The sequence below is a fragment of the Mustelus asterias genome, chromosome 2 (assembly GCF_964213995.1).
Source record: "Mustelus asterias chromosome 2, sMusAst1.hap1.1, whole genome shotgun sequence".
Taxonomy (NCBI): domain Eukaryota; kingdom Metazoa; phylum Chordata; class Chondrichthyes; order Carcharhiniformes; family Triakidae; genus Mustelus; species Mustelus asterias.
The window spans coordinates 158,262,254-158,277,877 of NC_135802.1; positions in this window are offsets into that span (position 1 = coordinate 158,262,254).

Below are 15,624 nucleotides of genomic sequence, written 5' to 3' on the forward strand. Positions count from 1 at the left end.
CACGTTCTCCCTGTGACTGTGTGGGTTTCCTCCGGGCGCTCCGGTTTCCTCCCACAGTCCAAAGATGTGCGGGTTAGGTTGACTGGCCATGCTAAATTGCCCCTTAGTGTCAGAGGGACTAGCGGTGTAAATATGGGGGGTTACAGGGATAGCGCCTGTGTAGGATTGTTGTCGGTGCAGACTCGATGGGCCGAATGGCCTCCTTCTGCACTGTAAGGATTCTATTGCCGGAATTTTACCACCTCGCCCGCCCGAGTGTCATAAGATTCCGCCCAAGGCCAACAGAGAATGCTGGGGCAGGCAAGATGGTAAAATTCTGGCATATAATTCTATGATATCCCCCCTCTCCTGATGTTAGACCAATGATTTTGATTTGATTTGATTTATTATTGTCACATGTATACAGTGAGAAGCATTGTTTCTTGCACGCTAAACAGACAAAGCATACCGTTCATTGAGAAGGAAAGGAGTGCAGAATGTAGTGTTACAGTCATAGCTAGGGTGTAGAGAAAGATCAACTTAATGCTAAGTTAAGTCAATTAAAAAGTCTGACAGCAGCAGGGAAGAAGCTGTTCTTGAGTTGGTTAGTACGTGACCTCAGACTGTTGTATCTTTTTCCCGAAGGAAGAAGGTGGAAGAGAGAATGTCCAGGGTGCGTGGGGTCCTTAATTATGCGCCAAATCTGTAAGAAATTGCATTAAAGCATTGTTAGAGAGTTTAGAAGAGTTAGAATGAAGTTTTAGAAGCATAGAACGAGAGTGAAAGATGGAATTACAAGATATGCTGGGCACAGCTTGCAAGAAGTCACCTCACTCGGCGCCATCTTGGAAACAAAATGTCAGTGCCCCAATTAGGGATTGGATAGTTTTCAATGGGAATAAAAACAGGACAGTCTCTATAACAGGCAACTGATCCGCAATGGCCGTTTTACACCCAGGCGCCAATTGAAAATCTACCTCAAAAGGTTCAGGAGAGGATAAAAAGATAAGGGCAAAAAATGTGTGCAATGGAGTCTGACAGTGTAAGGAGTTATAAATAATTCCCTGGAAACTGCATTGCCATGAATCACAATCATTTCCAATTGGTTTGTAAATCTCAGCAATACAAGTTGCAGCAAAACATTCAAAACAAATTTATTACTAGTTTTTTTTTAATAACAGAAGAAATTTTAGCTCAAAACATTAGCAGCTCCAGGTCTCCTGCTGGTAACAGCTGGCACTGTGATACTGTAAGCAATACTGATATTATAGTCATAAACTACACACATACACAGGGATGGTGGCAAAGTGGCAATGTCACTGCACTATTAACCATAGAATCCAGCGGGCGTCTCGGGACAGTGATCAGGAGTGGGAGCCCTGCCTCACAGCGCAAGGGACCCAGGTTCAATCCCGGCCTCTGGTGACCCGTGTGGAGTCTGCACGTTCTCCCTGTGACTGTGTGCAGAAGGAGGCCATTCGGTCCATCGAATCTGCACCGACAACAGGCCCTAACCCCCCGTAACCCCATTTATTTACCCTACTAGTCCCCCTGACACTAAGGGACAATTTAACATGGTCAATCAAGCTAACCTGCATATCTTTGGAGTGTGGGAGGAAACCGGAGCACCCGGAGGAAACCCACGCAGACACGGGGAGAATGTGCAAACTCCACACAGACAGTCACCTGAGCCCAGAATCGAACCTGGGTCCCTGGTGTTGTGGGCAGTAGTGCTAACCCACTGTGACACCATGCCACCCACGGTGGCACAGTGGTTAGCACTGCTATTTGAGAGGCCCGGGCTAAAGATCTGTAATGCAGGTTCAAATCCCGCCATGGCAGCTGCTGGAATTTGAATTGAATTAATGAAATCTGAAATTGAAAGCGAGCTATCGGTAATGGTGACCATTGATTGATATTTGGACAAAACATGTGCGGGGAAGGTTGATCGATTTGATTTATTATTGTCAGATGTATTAGTATCCAGTGAAAAGTATTGTTTCTTGTGCGCTAGTCAGACAAAGCATACCGTTCATAGAGAAGGAAAGGAGCGAGTGCAGAATGTAGTGTTACAGTCATAGCTAGGGTGTAGAGAAAGATTAACCTAATATAAGGTAGCTCATGCTAAATTGCCCCTCAGTGTCAGGGACATTAGCCTTGTACAAAAACAGAAAAATGATGGAAAATCTCAGCAGGTCTGACTGCATCTGTGGAGAGAGAGTACAGCCAACTTTTCGAGTCTAGATGGCCCTTTGTCAGAGCTCCAGCCAGAGAATCTGGTGAACAGGTGTGACAACAATAATCTCTTCCTCAATGTCAACAAAACGAAGGAGATAGTCATCGACTTCAGGAAGCGCAGTGGAGAACATGCCCCGTCTACATCAATGGGGACGAAGTAGAAATGGTCCAGAGCTTCAAGTTTTTAGGTGTCCAGATCACCAACAATCTGTAATGGTCCCCCCATGCTGTCACTATAGTTAAGAAAACCCACCAACGCCTCTACTTTCTCAGAAGACTAAGGAAATTTGGCATGTCAGCTACAGCTCTCACCAACGTCTACAGATGCATCATAGAAAGCATTCTTTCTGGATGTATCACAGCTTGGAATGGCTCCTGCTTTGTCCCATGTACTAGTATACAGTGAGAAGTTTTGTTTCTTGCACGCTATACAGACAAAGTATACCATACATAGGGAAGGAAAGGAGAGAGAGTAGAATGTCATGTTACAGTCATAGCTAGGGTGTAGAGAAAGATCAACTTAATGCAAGGTAGGTCCATTCAAAAGTCTGATGGCAGCAGGGAAGAAGCTGTTCTTGAGTCAGTTGCTACGTGTCCTCAGACCTTTGTATCTTTTTCCCGATGGAAGAAGATGGAAGAAACTACAAAGGGTCGTGAAAGTAATCCAATACATCACGTAAACCGCCTCCCATCCATTGACTCCGTCTATACTTCCTGCTGCCTCGGCAAAGCAGCCAGCATAATCAAGGACCACGTGCAACCCATATATACTCTCTTCCACCTTCTTCCATCGGGAGAAAGATACAAAGGTCTGAGGTCACGTACCAACCGACTCAAGAACAGCTTCTTCCCTGCTGCCGTCAGACTACTGAATGGACCTACCTCACATTAAGTTGACCTTTCTCTACACCCTAGCTATGACGGTGACACTACACTCTGCACTCTCTCCTTTCCTTCCCTATGAACGGTATGCTTTGTCTGTATAGCGTGCAAGAAACAATACTTTTTACTGTATATTAATACATGTGACAATAATAAATCAAATCAAATCAAATCAAAAACTTACAGAAATCATCAGAATATTTATGGAAGGGGTCCTGCAGTATTTGAAAATGTCACTGATCAACTTCTTCACACTTCTGGGAGGCGATGGCCGAGTGGTATTATCACTAGATTATTAATCCAGAAACTCAGCTAATGTTCTGGGGACCCGGGTTCGAATCCCGCCACGGCAGATGGTGGAAATTGAATTCAATAAAAAAAATCTGGAATTAAGAATCTACTGATGACCATGAAACCATTGTCGATTGTCGGAAAAACCCATCTGGTTCATTAATGTCGTTTAGGGAAGGAAATCTGCCATCCTTACCTGGTCTGGCCTACATGCGACTCCAGAGCCCCAGCAATGTGGTTGATTCTGAACTGCCCTCTGAACTTGGGCTGGGCAATAAAGGCTGGCCCAGCCAGTGACGCTGTTGTCCCATGAATCAGTAACTCTGAGCTGTTTGACTAATAATTACATTTCTATGTTGTGTTAGCACCTCAAGGTGACCAACCCTCAACCAGAAAAGACCACCTACAACAAACAGGACATAAAAACACCAGCTTCCCACATTTACTCCATTCCCCTGTTGTTTTAACCCAATAACAGGAGAAGCGTCGAAATATTGTTCTTTATAATGATGACAGTGCAAAGAACAATGTTATTTTGCGCAGCAGATGGTCAATTCCATTAAGCATCCTCGCACTGCAAGGTATTCATGAACTGTTAATAAGGGACACCTCTTCATTACTTATCAACACTGCTGCCACTGCTTTTGTGATGCAACCAATTTGCAGGCAAAATCTCCAAAATCATTAGTAGCATCTGTATAACAAGCTCATTGTGAACAGTGATTGCTACCATGTGAGTTCAAACATTTGATTTTATTAATAGACCCACTGCTGTAAGGAACAATAGCTTGTATTTATATTGCGTGTTTAACACAGAACAATGTCACAGGGTGCTGTGTGGAAGCACTGGGGAAAAGCTTCCGTTAGCCAAGCTGGAGAGGAAAAATTAGGAAGGGGGCAGCTAAAGGGGATGCACAGTGTTACGGGTAACGTATTAGCAATGGATAGAGGATTGGTTAACTAACAGAAAGCAAAGAGTGGGGGTAAATGGGTGTTTTTCTGGTTGGCGATCAGTGACTAGTGGTGCGCCTCAGGGATCAGTGTTGGGACCGCAATTGTTTACGATTTACATGGATGATTTGGAGTTGGGGACCAAGTGTAGTGTGTCAAAATTCGCAGATGACACTAAGGTAGGTGGAAGAGCAAAGTGTGCAGAGGATGCTGAACGTCTGCAAAGGGGTGTAGATAGTCTAAGTGAGTGGGCGAGGGCCTGGGAGATGGAGTACAATGTTGGTAAATGTGAGATCATCCATTTTGGTAGGAATAACAGCAAAATGGACTATTATTTAAATGGTAAAAAATTGCAGCATGCTGGGACTGGGTGTCCTTGTGCAGGAATCTCAAGGAGTTGGTTTGCAAGTGCAGCAGGTAATTAAGAAGGCAAATGGAATTTTGTCCTTCATTGCTAGAGGGATGGAGTTTAAAAACAGCAAGGTTATGTTGCAGCTGTATAAGGTGCTGGTGAGGCCACACCTGGAGTACTGTGTACAGATTTGGTCTCCTTACTTGAGAAAGGATATACTGGCACTGGAGGGGGTGCAGAGGAGATTCACTAGGTTGATTCCGGAGTTGAGAGGGTTGGCTTATGAGGAGAGACTGAGTAGACTGGGGCTATACTCATTGGAATCGAGAAGAATGAGGGGAGATCTTATAGAAACATATAAGATTATGAAGGGAATAGGTAAGATAGAAGCAGGGAAGTTGTTTCCCTGGCGGGTGAAACTAGACCTAGGGGGCATAGCCTCAAAATAAGGGGAAGCAGATTTAGGACTGAGTTGAGGAGGAACTTCTTCACACAAAGGGTTGTGAATCTGTGGAATTCCCTGCCCAGTGAAGCAGTTGAGGCTACCTCATTGAATGTTTTTAAGGCAAGGATAGATAAATTTTTGAACAGTAAAGGAATTAAGGGTTACGGTGTGCGGGCGGGTAAGTGGAGCTGAGTCCACAAAAAGATCAGCCATGATCTTAATGAATGGTGGAGCAGGCTCGAGGGGCCAGATGGCCTCCTCCTGCTCCTCGTTCTTATGTTCTTAAAAGCCTAGTCAAGGGGTCACCAACCTGTGACTCCAGAGCTACACGTGGCTCAGTAAGGACTCATATACAGCCCCTGATCTTGATCAATCAGATACCCTCTAATTCTTTCTTTTACTCTCGTTCAATGCTTCTAAAACTCTATTCTAACTCTTATAAACTCTCTAACAATGCTCCAATTCAATCTCTTACAACAACTCCTCCTTTAACTCATCCTATCACAGCTTACAGCTTCTCTGTTGTTTGGTCATTCACAGCCTTTATTCTGTCTATGGACAGCTATTAGCAGTCTTTTCCCCTGGTTTCTGTGGCTATGACTCATCTTTCATTCCCTCCCCCTGCAGTATAAATATCTCCCACTTTCTATGCCTTTTAGCTTTGACAAAGAGTCATTTGGACTCAAAGCGTCAGCTCTTTTCTCTCCTTACAGATGCTGCCAGACCTGCTGAGATTTTCCAGCATTTTCTCTTTTAGTTTCAATCTCTTACAGATTTGGCAATTAAGTTGATCTTTCTCTGCACCCTAGCTATGACTGTAACACTACATTCTGCACCCTCGCCTTTCCTTCTCTATGAACGGTATGCTTTGTCTGTAACGTGCGCAAGAAACAATACTTTTTACTGTATCCCAATATATGTGACAATAATAAATCAAATCAAATCAATCCTTAAAAAGTTACCTAAAAGGATTTCTAATTTAAAAATACAGGTATCTAAAAATCCCCCTGGCAATGGGCATTGTAACAGTTAACAGTTGGAACTTGTGAAATATTCAATTGCAAATATATGAAATTTTATCACAAACCTGCTTGGATCATTAGTCATAAGAAGTTACAGGCGCATGGTTTTACCGAGCCAAATAATGTCAAGTGCCTTTGCATCAGTGGTTTATGTATCGCTGTTAGCCAATAGTGTGAATTGCTCACTGCCCTTGATGGTAATTAAATGGCACGTCTCATTTTTAAAAAAACTTTTGTTAACATTGTACTCAATTAATTCAGTTCCCCTGCACTTCTTTGATATAGGGATGGCATGGTGGCATAGTGGTTCGCACTGCTGCCTCACAGCGCCAGGGACCCGGATTCGATTCTGGCCTCGGGTCACTGTCTATTTGGAGTTTGCACCTTCTCCCCCGTGTCTGCGTGGGTTTCCTCCGGGTGCTCCGGTTTCCTCCCACAGTCCAAAGATGTGTGGGTTAGGTTGATTGACCACGCTAAATTGCCCCTTAGTGTCCCAAGATGTATGGGTGTGGTGAACCATAGATGGTTACCACTATGGGTACTGAACCATAGATGGTTATCACTATGGGTACTTGTACATATGTTACTCTTGTTACTGTTGGGGTTAGGGTTGGGGTGTTCCACCTGTTGGTATTGTTCTGTGGTACACTCCGGTTGGCTCCTCCTTCCTATAGGAGTATAAAGGTCACTGCTACTTCCTAGTGACCCTTTAGTCTGGGATTGTATTGTTAAGCAGTATGCTCCATTCTTGTTGCTAATAAAAGCCTTTATTTCCCGGGTACGATCCAGCCTCCCGAGTGAATTAATTGCGCATCAATGGGTTAGGGGGATTAGTGCTGTAAATATGTGGGGCTATGTTGGAGAGTCGGTACAGACTTGATGGGTTGAATGGCCTCCTTCTGCACTGTAGGGATTCTATGATATGATAGTGCTGCTATTGGGCCTGTCACTTCCACCCAAGGAGGCAGATGGAGCCTCAGTGTAAGGTCTCATTCAAAGGGCAGCACGTTTGACACTGCAGCGCTCTCTCACTACTGCACTGAAGTGCCAGACTTGGGTTTTGGGCTCAAGTGTTGCGGTGAGACCTAATTGAACCCAAAGAACCTCCAGAGTCAGAAGCATCAGTGTTGCCTCCTGAGCCACGGCTGAGACAGCAGCCCAATATTTAGTTGCTTTTATGTTGTTTTGGACCTGCGGTATTGGCTCCTAATGAATGAATTTTGTGTAGCTGGCAGTAATCGAAAGGTAAACTTGCTTGGATGTGCTGTGATCGAGGGGAATTAAAATCTTAGCACAATATTAATAAAAAAAATACCTTGCTTCATTTTGAACCAGCAATATTTTTGGAAATTTAGATGAATTGAGACAGTGCAGAAGCTGCTTGAAAACCGCAATTCCAGTCTCAAGCGCAAATTAAGACAGGTGTGAGGGATGTCGGTGTAAGATATTTGATTGAACATTTTAGAAGATGTCCTTTTATGTGGGATGATCTGGAATGTTTGCAGGACACTACATGATGGTAAGCTTCACACAGGATGTTGCGGCACTGCTCCAGACTCTTTACTCTCAGATTTACAGGTTTGGACAGGATTCCATTCACATTTCCAGTCGATCATTTGGAAGGGGGAAAAAACACCCGGTGAGATTAGTTTCAAGCTCAAAGTGTGGTCTCAACTTGAGGATCTATTTTGTCTCTTAGAATCCCTACAGTGCGTAAAGAGGCCACTTGGCCCATCGGGTCTGCACCGTCTCTCCGACAGAGCATCTTACCCAGCCCCACACTCCCACCCTACCCCATAATCCCACATATTTACCCCGCTAATCCCCCAAACCTACAAATCTTGGGACACTAAGGGGCAATGTAGCACGGCCAATCCACCTAACCTGCACATCGTTTAGACTGTGGGAGGAAACCGGACTACCCGGAGGAAACCCACGCAAATACAGGAGAACATGTAGATTCCACACAGGCAGTGACCCAAGGTCAGAATTGAACCTGGGTCCCTGACGCTGTGAGACAGCAGTGCTAACCACTGTGCCACCATGCCACCCATACACATCTAGGCATATACTTTGACAGGATGGTCCAGCTGTCTGCTTCTCGGGTGATTGTTTACATTCTCTTTCATATCCAAACTAAATAGCATTGTGGTGCAGCAAGATAGAATATTAAGAGATTCATATCTTGCTCTTGAGGGTCTATAATTTACAGACCTATTCATTTGTTCATTCTCACGTGTCTTTAGACAGACTGTTGGCATCGTCTTGCCTTCTCTTGTCTTTATTCCAGTCTCTCTCACTCCACGTCTCAATGTTATCCACCCATCTGATTTTTATTCCTCCTCTTCTGTTTTCACCCTCCGTTTCTCCTTCAGTTGTTGCCGGGACCAAGGCTGTCGGCTCTTCATTTCCAATCTCACTTAGCAACCCTTTTGATTCCCGAACTTCCACTCCTGCTCAAACCCACTCCTTTTGTCTTTCCGTCCATCCCGTTAATCCCAAACCTCCTCCACCATTCCCACATTTCAAAAGCTGCCATCATATATTGGTGTTTCGTAAAAAGGTAACGGGATTGGCTTGGGGAGAGGAGGGTGTTCTCCTGATGGTTCAACAATAACTTGCAGCGATAGGGAGGAGGTTGCAGCGATAGGGAGGAGGTTATAGCAATGGGGGAAGGTTGCAGCGATAGGGAGGAGGTTGCAGCGATAGGGAAGAGGTTGCAGCGATAGGGAGGAGGTTATAGCGATGGGGGGAGGTTGCAGCGATAGGGAGGAGGTTGCAGCGATGGGGGGGAGGTTGCAGCGATAGGGGGGAGGTTGCAGCGATAGGGAAGAGGTTGCAGCAAAAGGGAGGAGGTTGCAGCGATAGGGAGGAGGTTATAGCGATGGGGGGAGGTTGCAGCGATAGGGAGGAGGTTGCAGCGATAGGGAGGAGGTTGCAGCGATAGGGAGGAGGTTGCAGCGATAGGGAGGAGGTTATAGCGATAGGGAGGAGGTTGCAGCGATGGGGGAGGTTGCAATGATAGGGAGGAGGTTGCAGCGATAGGGAGGAGGTTGCAGCGATGGGGGAGGTTGCAATGATAGGGAGGAGGTTGCAGCGATAGGGAGGAGGTTGCAGCGATAGGGAGGAGGTTGCAGCGATGGGGGAGGTTGCAATGATAGGGAGGAGGTTGCAGCGATGGGGGAGGTTGCAATGATAGGTTGCAGCAATAGGGGGAAGGTTTCAGCGATGGGGGGAAGTCGATAGGGAGGAGATTGCAATGATAGGGGGAGGTTACAGCGATAGGGGGAAGGTTGCAGCGATAGGGAGAGGTTGCAGCAATAGGGGAGAGGTTGCAGCGATAGGGGAGAGGTTGCAGCAATAGGGGAAAGTTGCAGCGATAGGGAGGAGGTTGCAGCGATAGGGAGGAGGTTGCAGCGATAGGGAGGAGGTTGCAGCGATGGGGGGGAGGTTGCGGCAATGGGGGGGAGGTTGCAGCGATAGGGAGGAGGTTGTAACGATAGGGGGGGGTTGCAGTGATAGGGAGGAGGTTGCAGCGATAGGGGGGAGGTTGCAGCGATAGGGAGGAGGTTGCAGCGATAGGGGGGAGGTTGCAGCGATAGGGGGGAGGTTGCAGCGATAGGGGGGAGGTTGCAGCGATAGGGGGGGGTTACAGTGATAGGGAGGAGGTTGCAGCGATGGGGGGGAGGTTGTAACGATAGGGGGGGGTTGCAGCGATAGGGAGGAGGTTGCAGCGATAGGGGGGGTTGCAGCGATAGGGGGGAGGTTGCAGCGATAGGGAGGAGGTTGCAGCGATGGGGGGGAGGTTGTAACGATAGGGGGGGGTTGCAGCGATAGGGAGGAGGTTGCAGCGATAGGGAGGAGGTTGTAACGATAGGGGGGGGTTGCAGCGATAGGGAGGAGGTTGCAGCGATAGGGAGGAGGTTGTAACGATAGGGGGGGGTTGCAGCGATAGGGAGGAGGTTGCAGCGATAGGGGGGGTTGCAGCGATAGGGGGGAGGTTGCAGCGATAGGGGGGAGGTTGCAGCGATAGGGGGGGGTTACAGCGATAGGGGGGGGTTGCAGTGATAGGGGGGAGGTTGCAGCGATAGGGGGGAGGTTGCAGCGATAGGGGGGGGTTACAGTGATAGGGAGGAGGTTGCAGCGATAGGGGGGAGGTTGCAGCGATAGGGAGGAGGTTGCAGCGATAGGGAGGAGGTTGCAGCGATGGGGGAGGTTGCAATGATAGGGAGGAGGTTGCAGCGATGGGGGAGGTTGCAGCGATAGGGAGGAGGTTGCAGCGATAGGGAGGAGGTTGCAGCGATAGGGGAAAGTTGCAGCGATAGGGAGGAGGTTGCAGCGATAGGGAGGAGGTTGCAGCGATAGGGAGGAGGTTGCAGCGATAGGGAGGAGGTTGCAGCGATAGGGAGGAGGTTGCAGCGATAGGGAGGAGGTTGTAACGATAGGGGGGGGTTGCAGTGATAGGGAGGAGGTTGCAGCGATAGGGGGGAGGTTGCAGCGATAGGGAGGAGGTTGCAGCGATAGGGGGGAGGTTGCAGCGATAGGGAGGAGGTTGCAGCGATAGGGGGGAGGTTGCAGCGATAGGGGGGGTTGCAGCGATAGGGGGGGGTTGCAGTGATAGGGAGGAGGTTGCAGCGATAGGGGGGAGGTTGCAGCGATAGGGGGGGTTGCAGCGATAGGGGGGGGTTGCAGTGATAGGGAGGAGGTTGCAGCGATAGGGAGGAGGTTGCAGCGATGGGGGAGGTTGCAATGATAGGGTGGAGGTTGCAGCGATGGGGGAGGTTGCAATGATAGGTTGCAGCAATAGGGGGAAGGTTGCAGCGATGGGGGGAAGTCGATAGGGAGGAGGTTGCAATGATAGGGGGAGGTTACAGCGATAGGGGGAAGGTTGCAGCAATAAGGGGGAGGTTGCAGCAATAGGGGAGAGGTTGCAGCGATAGGGGAGAGGTTGCAATGATAGGGGGGAGGTTGCAGCGATAGGGGAAAGTTGCAGCGATAGGGAGGAGGTTGCAGCGATAGGGAGGAGGTTGCAGCGATAGGGAGGAGGTTGCAACGATAGGGGGGAGGTTGCAGCGATAGGGAGGAGGTTGCAGTGATAGGGAGGAGGTTGCAGCGATAGGGGGGAGGTTGCAGCGATGGGGGGGAGGTTGCGGCAATGGGGGGGAGATTGCAGCGATGGGGGGGAGGTTGTAACGATAGGGGGGGGTTGCAGCGATAGGGAGGAGGTTGCAGCGATAGGGGGGAGGTTGCAGCGATAGGGGGGAGGTTGCAGCGATAGGGAGGAGGTTGCAGCGATAGGGAGGAGGTTGCAGCGATAGGGAGGAGGTTGCAGCGATAGGGGGAAGGTTGCAGCGATAGGGAGGAGGTTGTAACGATAGGGAGGAGGTTGCAGCGATAGGGGGGAGGTTGCAGCGATAGGGAGGAGGTTGTAACGATAGGAAGGAGGTTGCAGCGATAGGGAGGAGGTTGTAACGATAGGGAGGAGGTTGCAGCGATAGGGAGGAGGTTGCAGCGATAGGGAGGAGGTTGCAGCGATAGGGAGGAGGTTGCAGCGATAGGGGGAAGGTTGCAGCGATAGGGAGGAGGTTGTAACGATAGGAAGGAGGTTGCAGCGATAGGGAGGAGGTTGTAACGATAGGGAGGAGGTTGTAACGATAGGAAGGAGGTTGCAGCGATAGGGAGGAGGTTGCAGCGATAGGGAGGAGGTTGCAGCGATAGGGAGGAGGTTGCAGCGATAGGGAGGAGGTTGTAACGATAGGAAGGAGGTTGCAGCGATAGGGAGGAGGTTGCAGCGATAGGGAGGAGGTTGCAGCGATAGGGAGGAGGTTGCAGCGATAGGGAGGAGGTTGCAGCGATAGGGGGGAGGTTGCAGCGATAGGGGGGAGGTTGCAGCGATAGGGAGGAGGTTGCAGCGATAGGGGGGAGGTTGCAGCGATAGGGGGGAGGTTGCAGCGATAGGGAGGAGGTTGCAGCGATAGGGGGGAGGTTGCAGCGATAGGGGGGAGGTTGCAGCGATAGGGAGGAGGTTGCAGCAATAGGGGGGAGGTTGCAGCGATGGGGGGGAGGTTGCAGCGATGGGGGGGAGGTTGCAGCGATAGGGAGGAGGCTGCCGCAATGGGGGGGGGGGTTGCAGCGATGGGGGGGGTTTGCAGCGATGGGGGGGGGGGGTTGCAGCGATGGGGGGAGGGGGGGGTTGCAGCGATGGGGGGGGGGTTGCAGCGATGGGGGGGTTGCAGCGATGGGGGGGGGGGTTGCAGCGATGGGGGGGTGGTTGCAGCGATGGGGGGGTTGCAGCGATGGGGGGGGGGGGTTGCAGCGATGGGGGGGTGGTTGCAGCTTTAAGGAGCAAGGCCCTGGAGGGATTTGAGAAGAAGATCGAGAGTTTTAAAATTGAAGCATTGCTGGAACAGGAGCCAATATCGCTCCAAGAGCCCGAGTTGCTGGGCAGAAATCTGGGGAAATAGTGTGAACAGCCATTTACACAGTTCTTCTGGCGTTTCCCAGGATTCTTCTGTGAACCGAGGCCAACAATCAGGAGACCCAAGGCACAACGTGGAGCGCTGGCTCTCTTTATCTGAGCCTTTCTGGTCTCTCCATGGGTTGTGAGTCATGGAGAGCAGGAAAGTTGCCAATTCAATGTCTAGTCTAGCAACGGCTGGGGAGATACAATTAGCTTCCATATGCTAGGCTTGGGGAAAGAGAGAGAGAAAAAAATCAGACATGGTTCTCACTTCAGATTCTTATGTGCTGACATTCGCTGAAAAGTGCACCTGTGAATCAATAGCAGGCAAGATTCAGGAGTAGATTCAGCCTCACAGCGTTAAGTGCGGAAGTGTTAATTGGCACCATACTCCAACACACTCACCCCTGCCTTGGCTGCCTGCTGGTAACTAGAGGATAGAGCAACAAAGCCCCAAGTTAAAAGGTCACCCCACTCTTTAGCTGTCAAATCTCCCTTGAAATAAATATTGGATAAAAGCAAATTACTGCGGATGCTGGAATCTGAAACCAAAAGAGAAAATGCTGGAAAATCTCAGCAGGTCTGGCAGCATCTGTAAGGAGAGAAAAGAGCTGATGTTTCGAGTCCAGATGACCCTTTGTCAAAGCACCTGGTCCATCTCAGACACTTCCCTTCCCTTCCTTTCCTTTCTGTCTCCATTACTGGCAATAGACAATCTACCAATATCCATTACAAACCCACTGACTCCCAGAGCTATCTGGACTACAGCTCTTCACATCCTACATCCTGCAAGGACTCCATCCCTTTCTCTCAGCTCCTCCATCTCTGTCGCATCTGTTCCAATGATGCCACTTTCCAAAGTGATACTGCTAATATGTGCTCTTTTATCCTCAACAATGGTTTCCCACCTACAGTTGTTGACAGGGCCCTCAACAGCGTGCGGTCCATCTCCCTCGCCACTACTCTCACCCCCACCCCTCCCTCCCAAAACAAGGATAAAGTCCCCCTTGTTCTCACATTTCCCCCCCCCACCAGCCTCCGCAATCAAAGCGTAATCCTCTGCCATTTTCGCCAACTCCAGCGTGATGCCACCCCCAACACATCTTCCCTTCACTCCCTCTGTCAGCATTCTGCAGAGACCATTCCCTCTGGGATAACCTAGTCCACTGCTCCACTATACCCAACACCTCTCCCGTCACTCATGGCACCTTTCCATGCAATCGCAGAAGGTGTAACAACTGCCCCTTTACCTCTTCCACGCTCACCATCCAAGGCCCAAAACACTCAGGTTAAGGAGCGTTTCACTTGCACCTCTTGAAATAAATACTTGTATTTATATGGGGTCATTTACAACCTCAGGACATCCAGACACACTCTACAAACAATGAAGTATTTTTGTATTGAAGTTGTAAAGTAAGAGCTACAGCAGACAGTTTGCACACAGCAAACTCCCACAACGACCAGAGAATCTGCTTCTTGTGATGTTGATTGAGGAGTAAGTATTGGCCTGGATATGGGAGGAATAATTGTCCTGTTCCTCTTCAAAATAGTGCCATGAGATCTCTCCGTCTAAAGAGCAGAAATGCCCTTCCTTTAATGACCCATCCAAAAGACAGCACCTTTGATAATACAGCACTTGCTCGGTAGAGATGATTACCTGTGGGTGAAAATGGGATTGGGTTCGTCTGTAACACTTCCTGCAGTTGAGCAGGACACTTTGTGTGCCGGATTCCAAGAGCATTTGTTCTACTCAGAAATAAATTGTGTCGGGAGACTCCCAGGAGGACATAGAAACACAGAAAAAAGAAGGATGAGGCCATTCGGCCCTTCGAGCCTGCTCCACCATTCATTACGATTATGGCTGATCATCCAACTCAATAGCCTGATCCTGCCTTCCCCCTTTGATCCCCTTTGATCCCCTTCGCCTCAAGTGCTATATTAACTGCCTCCTGAAAACATTCAATGTTTTGGCCTCAACTGCTTTCTGTGGTAGCGAATTCCACAGGCTGACCATTCTCTGGATGAAGACATTTCTCCGCATCTCTCTCCTAAACGGTCTACCCTGCATCCTCAGACTGTGACCCCTTGTTCTGGACACTCCCACCACTGGGAATATTCTTTTTCAGCGGACAATGGAAATACTTATGGGATGTCCTCAAAGCCTCCCTGAAGAGGTCAAACATCCCCGTTGAACAATTGGAGACGCTGGCCTATGACTGAGCAAAATGGAGAAGGCTCATTTGGGAAGACACCATCAAGCGCCTCGATAGACTTCATCAGGAAAACACAGAGACAAAACCCAGGCATCGGAGGGAGCGGATAAACTTCCAGCCAACCCATCTGGCCAACCTTTCAAGCACCGCCAGCTCCATGCCATTCCAGCCATCTCAGGGCCCACTAAATCGGATTAGACGCAAGTCATCCTCGATCCCAAGGGACTGTCTAAAGAAAGTGAAGAATGAACAACTGGGCAAAGTACCAAACAGCGACTGGCCCCCTTACCCAGCAAGGCCAGCATTTATTACCCATCCTCAATCGTCCTTGAGAAGCCGGAGGTGAGCTGTCCTCTTGAAATGCTGCAGTCTGTGTAGAGTATGTATACCCACAGTGCTGTTTGGTGGAGAGTTCCAGGATGTTTGGCCCCGCAATGTTGAAGGGATCACAATGTATTTGGAGTGAGGGATGCAACTTTGGATTGCATCCGGTCAGAAGAACTGCACGAAAGGTAATGAAACATCAGAATACACGAGTCCGCACAAGGATGTGGGTGCATGTCTGGGTGGAGAATGAATGGAAACCGATTCAATCTCATATAACAGTCTGTGCAACGAGTTCCACTGGTCCCAAGATTCCTGCTCCCAATAAACAGCAAGATTCACAACACATTTTTTTAAAAAGTAGCAGATCTGTCACGTTATCAAAGAAAACAGCAATTTGGAATAACTTTTACTGTAACATGTGAAACTCTGGTACAAGCGGCCCTTTGAACAGCCAGTTTGGTCTG